Source organism: Heterocephalus glaber, unplaced genomic scaffold (assembly GCF_053883595.1).
Source record: "Heterocephalus glaber isolate CG9 unplaced genomic scaffold, H.glaber_assembly_v1.0 deba00001764, whole genome shotgun sequence".
Lineage (NCBI taxonomy): Eukaryota > Metazoa > Chordata > Mammalia > Rodentia > Bathyergidae > Heterocephalus > Heterocephalus glaber.
The window spans coordinates 7,375,944-7,397,212 of NW_028258461.1; the positions used below are offsets into that span (position 1 = coordinate 7,375,944).

The 21,269-nt window shown below is 37.2% G+C and overlaps 1 non-coding gene and 1 pseudogene across 1 annotated transcript; one reads left to right on the plus strand and one right to left on the minus strand.

The window, feature by feature from the left end:
• Positions 1-9,820: 9,820 nt before the first annotated feature.
• LOC147821099 (small nucleolar RNA SNORA51) lies at positions 9,821-9,953 on the minus strand. The gene has a single exon (XR_015447681.1). It is a non-coding gene; the product is annotated as a small nucleolar RNA SNORA51 (small nucleolar RNA).
• A 3,414-nt stretch (positions 9,954-13,367) lies between these two features.
• On the plus strand, positions 13,368-14,202 carry LOC101711256 (14-3-3 protein epsilon pseudogene; annotated as a pseudogene).
• Positions 14,203-21,269: the final 7,067 nt, after the last annotated feature.

Consider the following 21,269-nt stretch of genomic DNA (forward strand, 5'->3'; position numbering starts at 1 on the left):
CAATTTATGGGGTAAAACAAGTGTGCACAAATAATACTGATCATTTGCTAAATCCCTACTCTACTCTATACAGGCATTGTCAAAGATCACAGCTGGGAGAGCTGAGCTCCATCTAAATTTAAGATTCTCATCCCACTAAGCAGAGAGTTACAGGTCTTGTTTTCTCTAAAGAAAGGCCTGGTTTACTCTTGTTGTTCCAGTAAAATGATTTAATAATACCCCCTTTCACTCTCAGAAGTGTCTCAATTTGAGCAATAAATTATATGGCCAGCCTAACTAAAACAAGTGGGCTTGCATACATGCTGTAACAGAAATATAACCAAGTCCTGTGAGAACTCTATATAAGAATCAATTAGGTCTCCTTCAGGATAGATTAAGGGAAAGGGTCACAGAGTAGGCAGAATTTGAGGAAAACAAAAGAAGATTTTCCAAGCTAGGATCCATGTGCTCTTATTTTTTTAAAAAATGAGATCTACAGTTAGGTGCAGAAAAATGTGAGTAAAATATAGAACATAACATTTATTGATCACTTAATATGTAATATGTGCTATCCACTTGGTAAAAAAATTCACACGTATGATCTAATTGAATCTTCACAAAACCATCTGAAAGTGGCTGCAAGCCATTGTGCCCTCTCTACAGGGAGGAAATGAAAGCCAAGAAGGATTAAATGACTTGTCTAGGGTCACATAGCTAGGAAGACATGGGGTTGGGTTTCAGACAGAGGTGGACCTCCAGAGTTCACATTCTTAAATCTATCACTACACTGTTTCCAGAAATTTATATCATCTGGAATCAGAATCCTACTGTTGCCTATGAAAATTTCATTTTCATTTGATCATGGTAATGATGCTAGAGTCTATCATTTGTTGAGAATCTATGATCTGTGATACACCTGGCAATTTATAGAATTCAGTTTTAATCTTTCCAACAACCCCACTACAAAGATGCTCTCCATTTTATGGATAAGAAATCTAGAATTCATAGAGATTACACACTGTTATGGATTATATCTAGATGTCTCCCCAAAGTCTCACGTCCTCATAGGTGGGACTTTTTAAAGCTGGATGGATCTAGGGTGTGTCAACACAGATTAAGTGTGTGATAACTAAATTTAGCATAGTTCTAGGTGAGGATAATGAGAAGGCCCACCCTGAGTGCAGGTGGCACCAACCAATAGGCTTGCAGCCTGGGTGGAATAAAAGGGAAATGGATGCTCAATGCAGCTGCTTGCTGCTTCCTGCCTCCTGACTGCCCTGTCATGAATGGTTTCTCCTCTTCCCTGCCACTTTGCCATGTTTCCTGCCTTAGAGCCTGCTGACTATGAACAGAAACCTCTACAAACTGTGAGCTCAGATGAACCTTTCCTCCTTTAACTTACGGGTATCTGGTATTTTGTCCCAGCAATGAGAAAAGTAACTAAGACAAGCACTAGCTCTCACTTTTTTAGTACATGTTTGCAGTACATAAGGATCACATTCATCATGGGAAATTTGTACATTTACATAACACATCTTAAATTTTGTCCCATTCCTATCCCCTCCCTCCAGCCCTTCTTCCCTTACCCATTTGCAAAAACTATATTTCCATTTTTTTCCTTCAACTTTTTTTTCAAATCCCCCCCTACCACCTCTTGCTCACATTCCCATTTGAAAAAGTTTTTCCTACTTCCCAATATCTATCCTCTATTTTGCTCCTTATTTATACTTTGGGTTTCTTTTAATTGTAAACATCAGGTCTGAGCATAAGGAATGTAAGGTACTGGATTTCATTAGACACTTCCTAAGGTGTAAGAAAGGCAAAGGCTTTTGTTCTTTTTAATCAATGGGCCTCTGAGGAGCAACATAGAAGATGAACTGTTGTCTCTTTGCCTTGTCGGTCACCAGCCATGTCTTCTTGGGTAAATGCATTCCTCTCTCTGAGGTTCTTTCTTCATTTGTATGATGGAGATAATTCCCATGTCACACATTTGCTGTGAAGATCAAATGAGAAAGTACATGCAGATTGTGTAGTCCAGCATCTATCTATTCATCGCCTATACTTTCTCTTACCTATAATTATAGATCTTGCCTTTCTTTGGACAGTTGGAAGGCTTCAGTTTCATCTTCACAGTTGTCATGGCTGAAAGTTAGCTTGACTCTTTTCACATTAGGAATATGTAAGTTTTCTGTTAGAAGTTGGATATATTAGGAAACTAAGGTGGAGTAATTTTGTACTACCCTTTTTTCCTCTGAAAAAAATCATGCATTCTATCTTCTGGGTGTTGACATGGAAATTGTAACTTCTCAAAGAATTTGTACATGACAGACAATTCAAAGAACTGACATTTTTTTCTTATTTTATATTTTAGTAATATGTGCCCATTCAGGAAAAGGCAAAAGCTACTGAACTTTATACATGAATTGTTTTTTTCTACCACCCCTTACCCCCAAGTCACCCTTCTTAGAGGTTACCACTGCAATTATGTCTTAGGTCTTTCAAGAGATATTCTGCTCATACACAAGAATGCTTGCATATTTTTATCTCACTGCTACTTTTCACTTATGTGATTGCATATTCTATAAGCTGTTCTGAACCTTGATTTTATTATTTAACAATGTGTCTTGGTAATCTTTCCATTTCATTATGAATAGCTCTTTCTCATTATTTTTAATGGCTGCATGGTATTCAAATATGTGAATATCCCATAATTTGTGTAAATAATCTGAAAGTTGTTTGTAGTCTTTTTATATTAAAAATAATTTTGAAGGCATTATCGTCATACTCACATCATTGCTTACATGCACGGAGAGTTATAGGACAAATGGCTATTACTGGAATCACTGAATCACATCTACATACATTTAAAAATATTCATAAATATTGCCAAATTATTCTTGAAAAAGGCTTCCCGGTTTAATTATCAATAACAAAGAACAAGGTTTCTCTTCATATCTTGAACTAACACATTGCAGTTGTATCATTTTCAGTCATAGTTGGAAAACAATCACGTGTTTTAGTTTTTGTATCTCTGTTGCTAAGAGTGAATTGATCATATTTCCATATATTTAAAAGTAATTTGTATTTATTCATATATGCGTGTGTACTTGATGTTACTGCAAGATGGACTTACTTGAAGAAGGAAGACCCACCATGGGTGTAGGTGGCACCAGCCACTGGCTTGTAGCCTGGATAGAATAAAAAGGGAAAGCAGAAGGAAGGCTCACTTCTGTGTCTTTGGAGGAGCTCCAGTCTTTGTCATGTTATAGATTTATTCAATTCGCTTTACTTGTGTGTTCAATCTCTTTATATATTGAGTATGTAAATTCTTTCTGTATATGTTTATTTTATCTGTCACATTTTTTTGACTTTGTTCATGGTATTTATGTTATTTTGGTACATGAAAATCTTTAAATTTTTATTTAGCTACTTGTTGCTATAACTTGCTAATGACCATGGAGATATAAGAATGAAAATGAGAATACAAAATACAGTTCTCTCTGTTTTCTTTTGTTATCTTTGTGATATTGTTTAAAATTTTTTATCGTTTTTATCTGTCAGTATTTGTTTGGTTGTAGGAAATGAGGCAGGTATCCAAACATATTTTTTCCAAAAGTCTGGCTAGTTGACCCAATACCATTCATCATTACTCATTACCCCTGTCGATTTGAGATACCTCCTTCATAAGGAACCTATTTATTCACATATTTTGGGCCTGTTTTTAGGCTTTCTGTTCTGTTTCACTGATTTATCTATTCATGTGCTAGTATCACACCATATTAATTATGCAAGCTGTATAATATTTTAACAGGTGTTATTGAAATTGCATTTTTACTGCTCTTCTTTATTTGGAAAATTCCTTGGGTTTGTTACAATTCATATTTCTGCTTTAAATTTAGAATAGGTGTGGCTGATTCAAAATAAAACACAATCATATTTTATTTGGATTGTTGACATTTATAAACACGCTTAATAGTGTTATTTTAGCAAGAATAATTTCTGTTGCTATTTTAAATTATTTTTATTTTATTATATTTTCTAGGCAGTTTGTTTTAGATGGGGAAGTTGATGTTATTTTTATTAAATCATTTCCTGAGAAGCTATAAATATATGATGAGGGAACATATATATTGAATGTATATGATGTGTTCTCTGGTTCATATCTCCATATGTAAACATCCACAAAAGTATGTTGGTAGGACTTAAATCCAAGTGTCAACTTGATTATCTCTGAATTGTGCATGATGATTATGAATGATCTTTATTTTGTTCTTTGTATTGTCCAGTGTTTCTCATATTCCTTGCACTAAATATGTATTACTATTATATCAAGGAAAATGAATATTTTGAAGAGAATAGAATTGACAGTATAAGTAAAAGATGGAATATTTAGAATACAATTGCTCATAAAGGAAGGAAGGAAACAGAATAATCAGCTGCAGAATCAGACTAGACTAACTGCACTAATAACCCTCCCCAGAGACTCAGTGGCTGAAAACAAGTTTATTCCCATTTTACAATCTAATGCAATTAATTGCAAAGGGTTGGGAGAGCTGTTGCATGAAGTAAGTTTTAGGGCATCACCTAGAAGGATGCAGTCACACTCATCTTCCAATGACCATCACTCAGTCACATGACCATATCTAGCTGCAAAGTGGCTGGGAATTATAATCTAGCTGTGTACTGAGAAGAAGAAAGTGTGGATACTGAACTCAGTGTTCCCTGAGTCTATAATGAGCCTCAGGAGCACTGACCATTGCACTATTGTCTTTATATCATTTTCCAGGGCAGTTATTTGGCTTTGTGAGTTTTCTTCTTAGGGTGTTTTCTGGAAGTTTGTGATAGTATCCAGACTGTCCATTAACATTTGAGCAGAAATGTGCCATTGCCACTTCATGATTCCCACACAAACATCTTAATATCTTGTTTCCTCTGTCTAGTCTTGTGAATTGAGTCAATGGCAATCTCAGGTTAAATCCTCAGACTCTGATTCTCCACATTACACCTTCTCTGGTTTGGAAGCTTCAGTCATTTACCACTGTATGTCCTTAGTCTATGTTTGATGCTGCTTTCTCTATGCACAAGGCTGTGATAGTAAACTGTTGTGTCAACTTGAGTAATAAGTGCCCAGCTGGTTGGCTTAGCATAGTTCTGGGTGTTACTGCATGATGGACTTACTTAAAGAGGGAAGACACACCATGGGTGTAGGTGGCACCAACCACTAGGCTTGCAGCCTGGATAGAATAAAAATGGAAAGAAGAAAAAAGGCGCACTTCTGTGACTTTGGAGGAGCTCCAGTCTTTGGCATTGCCTTGGATGTCCATCTCCTGGCTTCTAGCAAAGACTTCAGCCTGTGCTTCCAGGACAGATGCTTCAGCTTCCTGATACAGACTCAAATGGGACTCTATAGTGAGCTCCAGACCTTTAACCTCTGACTGGGTCCTTTAGATCACCAGCAGGCAGATGGCCCTTTTACACTATTCTACACTTGACTCTGCAGGCAACCACTGTAAGTCTACCTTGTAAATCTATATAGCTTATATTAAATCTGTTTCTCTAGTAAGCACTGACTGATAAAGATTTTTATGTTGGAATGGCTCTAGAGAAACAGAATTATAAAGCAGCATTACAGACCCTTTTTAGGACATATTTGAAGCACAGTGGTTAATGGAAATCTTTACAGTGGGCAGAAATCTTTACAGTCAGGTAGTGCACCTGGTTGTACATTTTACCTGGAAGAAAAAAAAATGCCACATGTCTGACTATATACTGATTCATGGGCTAAAGCCAATGGCCTGGCTAGATGGTCAGGGACTTGGAAGGAACATGACTGTAAAATTGGTGGCAAAGATATTTGGGGATGAGGTATGTGGATGAACCTGTCCATATGGCCAAAGGATGTAAAGACAGTTGTATCCTATGTGAATACTCACCAAAAAGTGACCTTATCAAAAGAGGACTTTAACAATCAAGTGGATAGGATGACTCATTCCGTAAATAGAAGTTAGCTTTCTACTTCAGCCACCTCTGTCATTGCCCAATGGGCCCATGAACAGAGTGGCCATGGCGGCAGGGATGGAAGTTATGCATGGGCTCAGCGACATGGACTCCTGCTCACCAAGATTGATCTGGCTGCAGCCACTGCTGAATGCCCGATATGCCAACAGCAGAGACCAACACTGAGTTCCCAATATGACACCATTCTCCAGGGTGATCAGCCTGCAACTGGGTGGCAAGTTGACTATGTTGGACCACTTCCATAATGTAAAAGGCAGCATTTTGTCCTTACTAACATAGACACTTATTCTGTGCATGAATTTGCCTTCCTTGCATGTAGTGTTTCTTCCAAATTTGGAAGATGAAGTTACACTGCCAGCTAGATAGCAATACCCTGCATGGCTGGGGCAAGGCTCTTCAAAGGGCTGCATATGCTTTGAAACAGTATTCAGTATATGATACTGTGTCTCTCATAGCCAAGATTCATGGGTCCGGGAACCAAAAAATAAAAACAGGAAGGGTACCATTCACTATTACACCTAGTGCTTTTTGCTTCCTGTTCCTGTGAAATTATGTTCTATTGGCCTAGACGTCTTAGTTCCAGAGAGAGGAAGGCTTGTAGCAGGAAGCAAAGTAATGATTCCATTGAACTGAAAGCTAAGACTTCCCTTTGGTCATGCTGGGCCCCTCATGCCTTTGAGTAAACAAGCTAAAAAGGGAGTTATGGGGTTGGCAGGGATAATTGATCCAGACTCTCAAGGGGCAATTGGGCTGTCACTCCACAATGGTGGAAACAAAAAATATACTTGGAGTACAGGAGATCCCTTAGGGGACATACTAGTATTATCATGCCATTATTAAAGTCAATGGGAAACTATGACAAGCCCATCCACAAAGGATGACAAATGGCCCAGAACCTTCAGGAATGAAGGTATGAGTCACCTCATCAGGGAAAAAACCCAGACCTTCTGAGGTGCTTGCTGAAGGCCGAGGAAATACAGAATGGGTAATAGAAGAAGGTTGTCATAAATACCAACTACGACCCTGTGACCAGTTACAGAAATGAGGTCTGTAATTGGCATTATTCTCTCCTATTCAGTTAATATACTTCCTTTGTAACATAATGTTGATAGGCTTGATGTTGGTTCTTAAGTATTGTTAAACCTATGTTATAATAATTAAGTTATGAACTGTTAGTAAGCATCACCCAAAGAAAAACTTGCTTTGTATTCTGGGGAAGGAGTTAGTGCATGTCCATTTGTGTAGGGGTTAGGTATACCATGTTAGGCCTAATTATGAACTTATCTTTGTATCTGGAGACTAAATATGGTTTAAGGAAACATGTCTGGGTGTTGAGTTGACAAGGGATGAACCATGATGGTTAACTGTTGTGTCAACTTGAGTAAGAAATGCCCAGCTGATTGGCTTAACAGAGTTCTGGGTGTGACTGAATGGTGGACTTACTGAAGAGGGAAGCCCCACCCTGGGTGTGGGAGGCACCAACTAACAGGCTTGTAGCTAGAATGGAATAAAAATAGAAAGAAGAAGGAAGGCTCACTTCTGTGTCTTTGGAGGAGCTCCAGCCTTCACTATTCTTTTGAACGTCCATCTCCTGGCTTCTAGTGTAGACTCTTCAGCCTTTGCAGTGCATACTCTTCAGATTTTCAGGGCAGACACATCAGCCTTCCAGCACAGACCCTTCCACTTCCTGATACAGACTTGCAGGTGAGTCTACAGTGCACTCCAGGCCTTTGATTTTTGACTGGATCCTTGGGATCTCTAGTGTGCACACAGCCCCTTTGTACTCTTCTACACCTGACTCTGCAGGTGGTCATTGTCAGCCTACTTTGTAAATCCATATTTCTTATGTTAAATCTATTTCTCTAGTGAGCACTGCCTGATGCAAACTTATTGGTGAGTTGTCTACATTTCCTCAAATATGTGAAATCAGTCCATCTCCTGGTTCCTCATGTGGCACTGGGTTGTAAGGTTGGCATCTGAAAAGGACTCTGAGCTATCTTGCCAGGACTGATTATTTTCTGGAGAAGAAGGGAATAATTGTACCTCCTCAGATTTTTGGAGAGTGATAAATGAACTAATTAAAGTTCAGTTCATGTTGTCACTTGCCGACTATCCTTTAGTACCTTGAGTTTATATATAAAGAAAACTGATATCCACAGTGGTTGTCCCAGTCTACACTCCCACCAGCAGTTCCTTTCTCCCCACAGACCAGCCAGCATTTGTTATTGGTTGATTTCTTGATAGCAGCCATTCTTTCTGGGGTGAGGTGGAATCTCAGTGTTATTTGCATTTGCATCTCTCAAATGACCACTGATGATGAACATTTTTTTATACTCTTATTTGCTGTTTCTACTTCTTTGTCTGAGAAATGTCTGTTCATTTCAGATGCCCATTTTTGGACTGGGTCTTTAAATTTGGGAGGTCTGATTGTTTTAAGTTCCTTATAGATTCGAGATAGTAGAGCTTTGTCTGAGGAACAGCTGGTAAAAATTTCTTCCCACATTGTGGGTTGTCTCTTCACCCTGTAAAAAAACTGATAGACTTGTATAGTGCAGCCTGCCACAGCTTATTTGGAAAAGATCACTGATGAGAAATAGTGAATCCATCTGGCACAGTACTGAAACAACTGACATCATCACCATCTCACAAAATGCCAAAAAGAACAATATGGGGGAAAATACACAGGGTTTATAGAGTATACTTGTACACCTTTAGCAATTATCCCAGGTAACTGACATATGATTTTGTTAGCTCTATGTTCGAACTAAAAGACAGTCTCCTTTTTAATATGAGCATCAGAGCACAACTCCCTTTTCATTCAGGACAGATTTTATGTGATGTGTTTTAAATGTGCTCTTTAAGCATTTTCTCTTTTCTGCTCATATTTTGCTATCCAGTGAGCTTCTGGGCAAACAAAATACCTTGGGCCTATGATCAACTTTGGATATTGAAGCCCAGAGCTATTTTTAAAATAGAATCTTTCTGATCATAAAAGTACTGCATAATAATTGCATACTTTTGAGTCCATACTAAGAGCTAATACTGGGCTCAATGTTTTGCATGCATTGACTGATCTTCACAACTTTCTGAGTTAAACGTTATTTCCATTCAACAAAGAAAGAAAAAGAGATCCAAAAAATTTCACATCATGTTCAAGGATACAGAGCTAGAAAGTGATAGTACTAGAGTTAGAACCTGAATCTCCTGATTCTGGAGCCTGTCCATTTTGCTGTCACCAAATTCTGTCTCCATATTCACCCATTAGAACAAACTTGAAGAAGATAAAGCGTAATGAGGAAAACAAGAAAAAATGATAGAAAATTGCTAAATCTACAGGTATCCATTGTATTTGGTACATTTTCTCCAAGTCTTTGTGCCTGATAAATAGGTAGTTTTTCTAATGAACATATTTTATGCATGGCTTGGTACACTGCTTTTAACATTTAACCTCTTATTGTGAGCATATTTTCAAGTAATTAAATTCTATTGAAAACATTTTCATGGTAGTGTGCCATTCAACTGTATCATAATTCATTTAAACAGTCTCCTTACTGGTTATTTTTTCTGCTTTCATTTTTTGTTATTACAAAAACTGATCGTTAATATTCTATGAATTTATTTAGCTATACTTTGACCAATAATAAAACAGTAATAGGATTACTTTTTTAAACATATACACAGGCCTTTAACGCATTTTCAAATATAAGGTGTTCTTGATGTGTTTCAATCAGCTATAATTGACTTTAATTTACTTTATAACTTATTTTCTTCAGTACTAATCAATACTAAGGAAATCTTTTAAATATAACCATTTGTGTTTTTCCTGTGTTTCCCCATTCACAATACAGACAAAGACACAAGGCCTGGGATGAGGTGTATCTGAGGAAGACTTAGTTTGCCTCCTTTTTCTATAGAGTCAGTGTAAAAACACTGCCCGTGGTAAGCACCAGGAGGCCTTAAATGTAACCATTTAATACCAAGTAGATCTGGGGGTGGAAGCCCTCTAGCACCAGGCCACTGCCCATGGCACAACCATCCACCAACTCCAAGTTGGCTCTATGTTTTGCTTCTCCTTGGCACAGGGCAGCAGAAGCATGGATTAACTGACTGACCTGGTCATTGATGTGGATAATGCCCAGGGAGCCCAGGGAGAGAAAATAAGGGTCCAGGGCCAGAAGACTCAGGGAGCAAGTATAGACCTGACTGTCAGCTTCAGGGATTCCAGCATTACTCTCCCAAAGTGACTGGGTGAGACAGCCATGGGAGACCACTGCAGAAAGGGTGCAGCCTTCACATAGACTCCATGAGAAGTTTAAGCTCAGACTGGGAAGGACACAGGCCCTGAACTCCAGAAAGAGAAACCAGGACTGATTAGTGTTGACATTAATTCCAACAGTCTGCTTGGACCCCTGCCACATAGCCTATATCCATAGAGACAAGAGACAATTGTTTTTCCCATCTACCAATGTGAGCAAAGACATGCCTTAGCTTGTACAGTTACCATAGTCTGAGGTGAACAGATAGAGGGGTCTCTCGTGAAGAGAGGACACCTCACAAACTCACAGCCTGAAAACTGGCAGAGAAATATAAATACAGATCTCTATTCTATGGTTAAGAGTGGTCCATTGTTGGATTTTAGGGTTTGTCAATATACAGTTTGTATCTGATGCTATTATTATTACTAATTTTATTATTATAGCCAAGGTGACATAGTTATTAATTGGTTTTCTCAGAATGCCGATATCTGGATTACCTTGTTGTCATTAACCATACTGCAACCCAACCCAGAGAATCGGGTACTGGGCCAAATATGTTGCAACCACTCTTCCCAAATGAATGGAGGTGGTAGGATCCTGGGACAGAAGAAAGGGCCAATAGTTAGCAATGCCCAGAGGGCATCATTGAAAAGTAGACATTAACTAAAGAGGTCTCCACACTGGCAATAAAGCTTTCCACTATAAACAACCTGCAAGCCTCAGTTCGCGCAAACACACACACACACACACACACACACACAAATAAAAATAGAAACATAAAAATACCAGGCAACAAAATACCTTCAAAAACTCAACTCCCCCAAAGCTGGTCCATAGGATATTGAAGGAATTGAAATCAAAAGCCAAACAGCCAAATTATTTGAAAGGATAACAGAAGAGAAAACAACAGTTCAAAATACATCCATAAGGTGCTTGGCAAGTTCTCAGAAGATATAACTAAACAGATAATAGGTCTAATAAACAAAACAATTAACAAGTCTACAGAATGCACTAATAAAAAGCTAGCTGAGCTAAACAGAATGAGAGTAAACATGAATTTCCAGCATAGAAAAGAATTAGAGTCCACAAAAAGATACCAAACAGAAATGCAGAAGATTAAAAATTCTGTCAAAACTATGGCCAGCAGAATGCCCAATGTGAAGACAGAATGTCAGAACTGGAAGACAGGGCTGTTGGTGATGACTAATTAATGAGATACCATAAAAACAAACAAACCAAAAGAACAAGAGAAGTGGATCAAATAGCTGCTAGATGACTCAAAGAAGACTAATCTAAGATTAATTGGAATTAGTGAAAATAAAATAGAACAAATGACATAAAAACCTGTTTATTGAAAAAATAGCAGAAAATTTTTCAAATAAGGGAAAAGAACTGAGGCATATAGAACCCCATATATTCTTGGTCAGAAAAGAATCTCTCCATGGCATATTGTAGTCAAAATCCCAGAAGTCCAACATAAGAATGGAATTTTCAAAGCTGTTAGACAAAAGCAATAAATCATATATAAAAGCAAATCCATTAGGATTATACCAGACTTCTTAACACAAAACTTATAGGCCAAGACAGCATGGAGTGATGTCTTCCAATTCCAAAATGAAAACAATTTCCAACCCAGACTGATATATCCTGCAAAATTATTTTTCAAAATTGATAAAAAATAAGATATTTCCATGGTAAAGAGCACCTAAAGAAATGTATGGCCACCAAACCAGCACTGCAAAAATTTTTCAAGTATTTCCTGGAAAGCTAACAAGGACAAAAAAATCTAATAGAATGAATATACCGGGTAGGGTGAGAAGTTAAGTAGAAGGGAAAGAAAGAGAATTGGCAACAGAAAAATAGTGCAGCAACAGGAATAAGAAGTCAGTACCTATCAGTAATAACTCTCAATGTGAATGGTCTCAATCCTTCAATCAAAAGACACAGATTGGGAGAATGGATGAAGAAACAAAATCCAGTAGTATACTGTATGCAAGAAACACACTTATCCCAAAAAGAAATTCATAGACTAAAAATTAAAGGATGAAAAACAATGTTCCATGCAACAGAGACCCCTTCCCCCAAAGCAGGACTAGCTATTCTACTTTCAGACAGTGGACATCAAGCCAATACTGATCAGAAAATGCAAAGAAGATCACTATATATTGGTTAAAGAGTGATTCAAGTGAAAGAGATCACAATTATTAATGTATTGCCTTGAACGACAGTATATCCAATTTCAGAAAACAAGTACTACTAGACATTGACATAAAAGATCAGATAAACATCACCACAATTATAGTAGGGAACCTCAATAACTCACTGTCATAAGTACACTGATCAATTAGACAAAAAATCAACAGAGAAACATCAGAGTTGACCAAAACCTTCAAACAAATGGAATTAATAGATGTCTAAGAAGTATTCCACTCAGCAACAGCATACATATTCTTCTCACCAGTACATGGAACTTTCTCCAAAAAGGATCACATAATAGCCAAAATAAAGCATGCTTAAGTAATTGCAAAAGAATTGAAATTATACCATCCATGTTATCAAATGATAGTACAATAAAACTACAGATCAATGGCAAAAGAAAACAGAAATCATGCAAATGTATAAAAATTAAACAATACATTCTTAAATAATGGATTATACAAGAAATCAAGAAAGAAATAATACATTTCTTAGAACTAAATAATAATGCCATTTCAACGTACCAGAATTTATGAGACACAATGAAAGCAGTCCTCAGAGGGACCTTTACAGCTGTGAATACCGACATCACAAAAATAGAGCAAGTCCAAATAAATAACCTAAGAATGCATCTTGAGGTCCTAGAAAGACAAGAACACTCCAAACCCCAAACTATTGCAAGGAAGGAAATTATAAAGATCAGAGCAGAAATCAATGAAATAGAGACTAAAAAAATACAAGAATCAATGAATCAAAGAGCTGGTTCTTCCAAATAATAAGTATTTTTGCTGCCAGGACACGGAGTGAGAGGGTGAGAGAGCCGGAGATGTTGTCTGCTTCCATCCATCATACAGACCCTGCTGGAGCCGCTGCCTCTGTGGATGATTGGGAGGATCTGGTGTACTAGGTGAAGCTGGCCAAGCAGGCTGAGCAATTCGATGAAATGGTTGAATCAATGAAGAAAGTAGCAGAAATGGATGTGGAGCTGACAGTTGAAGAAAGAAACCTCCTATCTGTTGGTATAAAAATGCGACTGGAGCTAGAATAATCAGCAGCATTGAACAGAAAGAAGAAAACTAGGGTGGAGAAGACAAACTTAAAATGATTTGAGAATATGGGCAAATGGTTGGGACTGAGCTAAAGTTAATCTGTTGTGATATTCTGGATGTACTGGACAAACACCTCATTCCAGCAGCTAACATTGGCGAGTCCAAGGTTTTCTATTATAAAATGAAAGGGGACTAGCACAGGTATCTGGCTGAATTTGCCACAGGAAATGACAGGAAGGAGGCTGCAGAGAACAGCCTAGTGGGTTACAAAGCTGCTAGTGATATTGCAGTGACAGAACTTCCACCAACACATCTCATCCATTTAGGTCTTGCTCTCAACTTTTCCGTATTCTACTATGAAATTCTTAATTCCCACCACCGTGCCTGCAGGTTGGCAAAAGCAGCTTTTGATGCTGCAGTCGCAGAACTGGATACGCTGAGTGAAGAAAGCTACAAGGACTCTACACTTATCATACAATTGTTACGTGATAATCTGACACTATGGACTTCAGATATGCAGGATGATGGTGAAGAGCAGAATAAAGAAGTGCTGCAGGATGTGGAAGATGAAAATCAGTGAGACATAAAAGCCAACAAGAGAAACCATCTCTGATCACCCTACTCCACCCCATCCAACCCCTTGGAGATTCCCCATTGTCACTGAAAACCACCAAATCTGACTTGTACATTTGGTCTCAGAATTTAGGTTCAGGCCATGCTGGGTTTTTTTTTTAAAAAACAATTTTCAAAAATTCTTAAAGACAAGAGTGAATTTACATGGATTTTACTGGTCCTAGATTTTAGGTTATTTAAGACACTAACAGGACTGCACAGAAGCTTTTCCAGCATTACTGTATTGTCTATGTGCCAGATGTGGCAAGATCACCATTAGAAATGGAAATTGCATTTCAAAGCCATCAGACTTCTAGGTGACGCATCTAACAGAGAGAGTGATCACACTGTAGATGACAAAGAACACCTGAGAAACTTCATGAACACCAAACCAGCACTCAAAATAATTCTAAACAATATCCTAGAAAAAGACAATGAAGGTCACAACTCCATGAGGCCCAACAGAGCAAATTCATCAGGCAAGGCAAGAAATTAAAGGGAGAGGGAGAAAAATAGAAAAGAACCAACAACAGGAAAGCAACATGACAATGATAAGTCAGTACATATCAGATATACCCATCAATGTTAATGGCCTCAATTCACCAATCAAAAGAAATAGACTGGCAGAATAGATTAACAAGCAAAATTGAGGAATATGCTGTAAATAAGAAACGCACCTAGTTCAAAAAGAAACTCATAGACTGAAAGTAAAAGAATGGAAAACAGTTCTCCATGTGACAGGAACCCAGAAAAAAGAAGGAGTAGCTATCTTATTTGTAGATAAAATAAATTTGAAACCAAAACTAATGAAGAGAGACAAAGAAGGTCACTACATCCTTGTAAAGGGAACAAACAATCCAAGAGGAAGAGATGACAATCATAAATATGTATGCACCAAACACTAATGCCCCCAACTATATGAAACAAATATTAGGGGACATAAAAACCCAAATAAGCACTAATACAATTGTAGTGGGGGACCTCAATACCCCACTGTCACAAATAGACAGATCAACTAGACAAAAAAGTCAACAACAAAATAATAGAACTGAACCAAACTTTCGAAGAAATGAACTTAATAGATGTCTACAGAGTGTTCCACCCCACCAAATCAAAAAACACATTCTTTTTGGATGCACATGGGACATTCTCCAAAATAGACCACATGCTAGCTCATAGAACATGGTTAAGAAAATTCAAAGTAATTGAAGTTATCCCCCTGTATATTATCAGACCATAGTGCAATTAAACCGGAGATCAATAGCATAAGAAACCACAAGAATTACACAAACACATGGAAATGGAGTAACACTGTCCTGAGTGACCAAAGGGTCACAGAGGAAAATAAAGAAGAAATTAGACAGTTTTTACAAATAAATGATAATGCCAACACAACATAGAGGAATCTATGGGACACAATGAAAGCAGTTATACGAGGGAAATTCATACTAGTGAATGCCCACACTAGGAAAACAGAGTGAGCTCAAATAAACAGCCTAATGCTGAATCTTAAGCTCCTAAAAAAAGAAGAGCAAGACAAACCCAAAGTTAGTACAAGGGAGGAAATTATAAAGATCAAAGCAGAAATCAATGCAACGGAGACTAAGAGAACAATATAAGAAATCAATGAATCGAAGAGTTGGTTTTTCAAAAGAATAAATAAAATCAATAAACCCTTAGCCAACCTTATCAAAAAAAGGAAAGAAAAGGCTCAAAAACATGCAATTAGGAATGAAAAAGGTATAGTCACAACAGATGCAGCAGAAATCCAGAGGGTCATCAATACCTACTTCGCGAACCTGTACTCTAATAAAATGGAAAACAGAGAAGAAATTGACAGATTTCTAGATACATATGAATTACCAAAGTTGAACAAAGAAGATATAAAAAGTCTAAACATCCCAATTACAATCAGTGAAATTGAAAACATAAATAAAAATTTACCAACAAAAAGCACAGGTCCTGATGGCTTTACTGCTGAATTCTGAAAAACATTTAGAGAGGAACTACTGCAACTACACTTTAAACTTTTCAATGAAATTGAAAAGGAAGCAATACTTCTGAATTCATTCCTGGAAGCAAGTATTACTTTGATTCAAAAACCAGGGAAAGACCCAACCAAAAAAGAGAACTACAGACCAATCTCCCTAATGAACATAGATGCAAAAATCCTCAAGAAGATACTGGCAAACAGAATACAGAGGGTCATCAAGAAGATTATACACCCTAACCAAGTCAGATTAATCCCAGGGATGCAAGGATGGTTAAGCATACGTAAATCAATAAATGTAATACATTATATTAACAGAGTCAAGGACGAAAACCATATGATCATCTCAATAGATGCAGAAAAAGAATTCGATAAAATTCAACACCCATTCATGAAAAAAATCCTGCAGAAAACTGGAACAGATTGTCTTTATCTCAACCTGATAAAGGCTATCTATGAAAAACCAACAGCTAACATAATACTAAATGGTCAAAAACTGAAAACCTTCACTCTAAAATCAAGAACAAGACAAGGATGTCCACTATCACCACTCCTGTTCAATACAGATTTGGAAACATTAGCCACAGCAGTTCGAGAAGAGAAAGAAATAATGATAGGAAAGGAAGAAGTTAAACTGTCATTATTTGCTGACAATAAGATACTCTACATAGAAGACCCAAAAAACTCTGCCAAAAGACTTCTAGACTTAACTGACAGGTTCAGTAGAGTAGCTCGATACAAGGTAAACACTCAAAAATCAATAGCCTTCTCATACACAAATAACAGACTAAGAGAGAAATTAGGGAAACAATCCCTTTCACAATAGCATCCAAAAAATGAAATATTTAGGAATCAGTCTAGTGCAGGAAGCAAAAGACCTCTACGTTGAGAACTACAGCATTCTGAAAAAAGAGATAGAAAAGGATATAAGAAAATAGAAAGACATCCCCTGTTCCTAGGTAGGAAGACCCAATATCGTGAAAATGGCCATACTTCCAAAACTGCTATACAGATTCAATGCAATCCCAATTGAAATCGCAACAGCATATTTCACAGAACTAAATAAAACAATCCAAAAGTTCATGTGGAAACAGAAGAGACCTAGAATAGCAAAAGCAATTCTAGGCAACAGAGTCATGGCGGGGGTATCACAATTCCCAACTTGAAAGTGTACTACAAAGCCACTGTGATAAAAACAGCATGGTACTGGCAAAGAAAAAGACCCAAGGATCAGTGGAATAAATTAGAAGATGGAGAAACAACTCCAGACATACTCAGCTACCTCATCTTTGACAAAGGAGCCAACCATCCTCACTGGAGGAAAGATACCCTCTTCAATAAATGCTGTTGGAAAAACTGGATTTCAACTTGCCAAAGATAAAACTACACCCCTATCTGTCACCATGCACTAAACTAAAATCGAAGGGGATTAAAGATCTAAATATTAAAAGATAAACACCAAACTTGCTGGAAAACAAGTTAGGTAGAACTCTCAGAGACATTGGCATAGGAAAGGATTTTAGGAATAAATCCTCAGTAGCACAGGAACTTGCACAAAGAATGACGAACTGGGATATCATCTTATTAAAAAGCTTCCACACTGCAAGAGAAACCACCAACAGAGTGAAGAGACCACCTACAATGTGGGAAAAAATTTTTACCAGCTGTTCCTCAGACAAAGATCTACTATCTACAATATATAAAGAACTCAAAACAATCAGACCCCCCCAAATATAAAGAACCAATTCAAAAATGGACATCTGAAATGAGCAGACATTTCTCAGACAATGAAGTAAAAGCAGCAAATAAACATATGAAAAAATGCTCATCATCACTGGTCATTTGAGAGATGCAGATGAAAACAACACTGAGATTCCACCTCACCCCAGAAAGAATGACTGCTATCATGAAATCAACCAATAACAAATGCTGGCAGGGTTGTGGGGAGAAAGGAACCCTTCTTCATTTTTGGTGGGAGTGCAGACTGGTGCAACCACTGTGGAAATCAATATGGAGATACCTCAAACAACTAGGATTGGAAGTCCTGTTTGACCCAGCTATTCCTCTAGTGGGTGTCTTCCCAAAAGAATTAAAATAATCATACCACAGTGATATATGCACACCCATGTTTATAGTGGCACAGTTTGTAATAGCTAAAACTTGGAAACAGCCCAATTGCCCATCAACTGGAGGCTGGATAAAGATGTGGTTTTTACATTAAACAGCGTATTACTCAGCCATAAAGAATGAGAAACTAGAGACATTTATAGCGAAGTGGATGCACATTGAGGCCATACTCTTAAGTGCAATAAATAGGACACACGTGTAAATACTGAATAGTTTCTCTGGTGTGGAAAATGAAAGTTGTAAATAAGACTCAAAATGTATGATTGATATTGTGAAATTGGCAGAAAATTTCTAAAGGAATGGGGAAGTGGGAGGGGAAGGGAAAAGAAAAAATATGAGAAAAGGAAAAACATGGAAACAAAGTCTTTGTAAATAGGCAAGGTTGGAGGGGGTGAAGGGAGGGCAGGGGAAGGGGGAAAAATAAGAACCAAGGTACATCATGTAAAGGTACAAGATCCCAATGATGAATATAACTGTATTGTATACCTAAAATGTACCAATAAACTAAATGAAAAAAATAAACAAATTAGACAAACCTTTAGGCAATCTTATCCCTAAAAAAGCAAAAGCAAAAAAAAGACCCAAATCTATGCAATTTGAAATGAAAAATGGTGAACTTGCAAGAGACTTCCAAAATTCAGATGATTATTAGGAGCTACTTTGCAAACCTATATGCCATTAGAGAAATGCAAATTGTAACAACACTGAGATCCCATCTTACCCCAGAAATAATGGCTATCATCAGGAAATCAAATAATAACAAATGCTGGCAAGGTTCCTGAGAAAAAGGAACACTTCTGCACTGTTGGAGGGAGTGTAAGTTAATACATCCCCAATGGAATCAGTATGAAGCCTCCTCAAAAAACTGTAAAAATAGATATTCTATTCAACCCAGCTATTCCCCTTCTAGATATCTTTCCCAAAGTGTTAAAGACATCATATTATAGTAGAATATGCATACCCATGTTCTAGCAGCACAATTCATAATAGCTAAATCTTGGAAGCAGCCTATATGTCCATCAACAGCTGAATAGATAAAGAAATTATGGTATTTACACACAACAGAGTACTATTTTACCATAAAAATAGACTTGAGTCGTTTGTAGGAAAATAGATGCACCTTGTAACCATAATGTTAAGTGAAATACGTCAAACACACAAGCTTAAATATCACATGGTTTCTTTTATATAATAAACTCAAAATATAAATAAGGAACAAAATAAAAGTTAGACAATAAGAAGTAGGCAGATAGATCTTTCTCAAATGAGAAGGAGATCAGCAGATGGAGGGAAGGAGGAGAGAGGGGAGGGAAAGGGGATGAAAAAATGAATTAAGATGTGTTATGCACCTGTGCCAGATCCACACAAGGAATGTAAACACTATGTACTGCAAATATATAAAAATGAAAAATAAAAACTAAAAAAAATACATTTGGATTCTTTTTAAGTATTATATCATCTTTTTCCTCCAAAGAACTATGTCTTGGGAAGAAGCAGGGAATAAGGTGATGGGCTTTAATATCAGAAAGGGCTTGTTGATCTCAGGGAACCTCGGGTGGAGCTGGATGTCATTCACTGCTACCAGCAGAGAGGATTGCAGGGTAGAAGCTATGAGCATTCTGTGTCCTCTTAGGATTTTACATGGGGGCAACTCTCTTCCCATTTTTGGGACTGATATCCTTGAACAGGGAAGAAAAGTAAAAACATGTAGGAATTTAAAATACTACCATTTGAAGCTGTCATGGTATTCTCCTATGTAATACCCTTGCATCAACACTATAAAGTACACAAGATTAACAACTTTTATACACAATTTAGAGAAAATAACAATAGTAACAGTGGATATTTATTAAGCACATACTATTTGAGAGGCATTGTGCTAAGCTCTTCACATATATTTGCCTTAATTCTTGAAGGAACCCTATGAAATAGGTTCTATAATTTATGGATAAAGATAAAAAGACACAAACACTTTAAGCAATTTATTTAAAGCCACAATTTTAGTAACTGGCAGAACCAGTATTCAAACCCAGTTAGTGTAAATCTAGACAAATTTTACAGTGCTTAAGTGCCTTGTTTAAAGGACCCTAACTGTCAAGTTGGAACCCATGTGCAAGTCTCAGTGATTAGTGAGCTTTCCTATATACCAAGGGTCTACTTTCACAATCTGGATGGAGTTGGCAACTTCAGCCGTAATTTGAAGTGCCCAACACTGTTACAACTTTCACACACAAATTTTGTTCACAAACACATACTGTCAAATGATTGATTTCTTTCTTTGACTTCTGTATACGCACTTGTGTACATTTGGACTTGTGATTACAAAAAGTTCCCACAGGCACCATTTTACCAATGAGCATGCAGAGGAACATAGGGATAAAGTAACTTGTCCACAGTCACATAGCTGAGAATGAACAGAGATTATAGCACCCATTTTGCATGCTAAAAAGTGCCTGTCACAAAATGAGCATTCAGTAAACAATTGCAAATATTAATAATGATCTTGATGACAATTCTATTGCTATGGTATGGTAATGAGTTCTTCTACTCTACTCGTTTCTTCAATGAAGAGAATCAGAAGAGTCATCCATTGTTCTGTGGAATCAAATACTACCCGATAGGTTTGCAAATATTGATTCTACTGGAAGCCTGCTAATGACATAAAAAGAAGTAATGGCACAGAAGTAATGGCAGAAAACTTCCCAAGTAGGGTAAAAGAATTTGATATAAAGGGCCAAGGATTTAGCTCAGTGGTTCTGCCACCTGCCTTGCAAGCACAAGGACCTGAGTTCAATCCCCAGTACCAAAAAATAAAAAATAAATAAAAAAAGAATTTGACATAGAAATAAATAATAAAATAAAAAAAGAATTTGACATACAGATAAGTAAGGTATATAGGACTCCAACTAGCCTTGATGAAAAATTTACACGTAGGCATATATTAATCAAGTTTCCAGAAACCCATCAGAAGAACAAAATTCTACAAGCACTTAGAGAAAAGAAACAAATCACATACAAAGGAAAACCCTTTAGAATCACAGC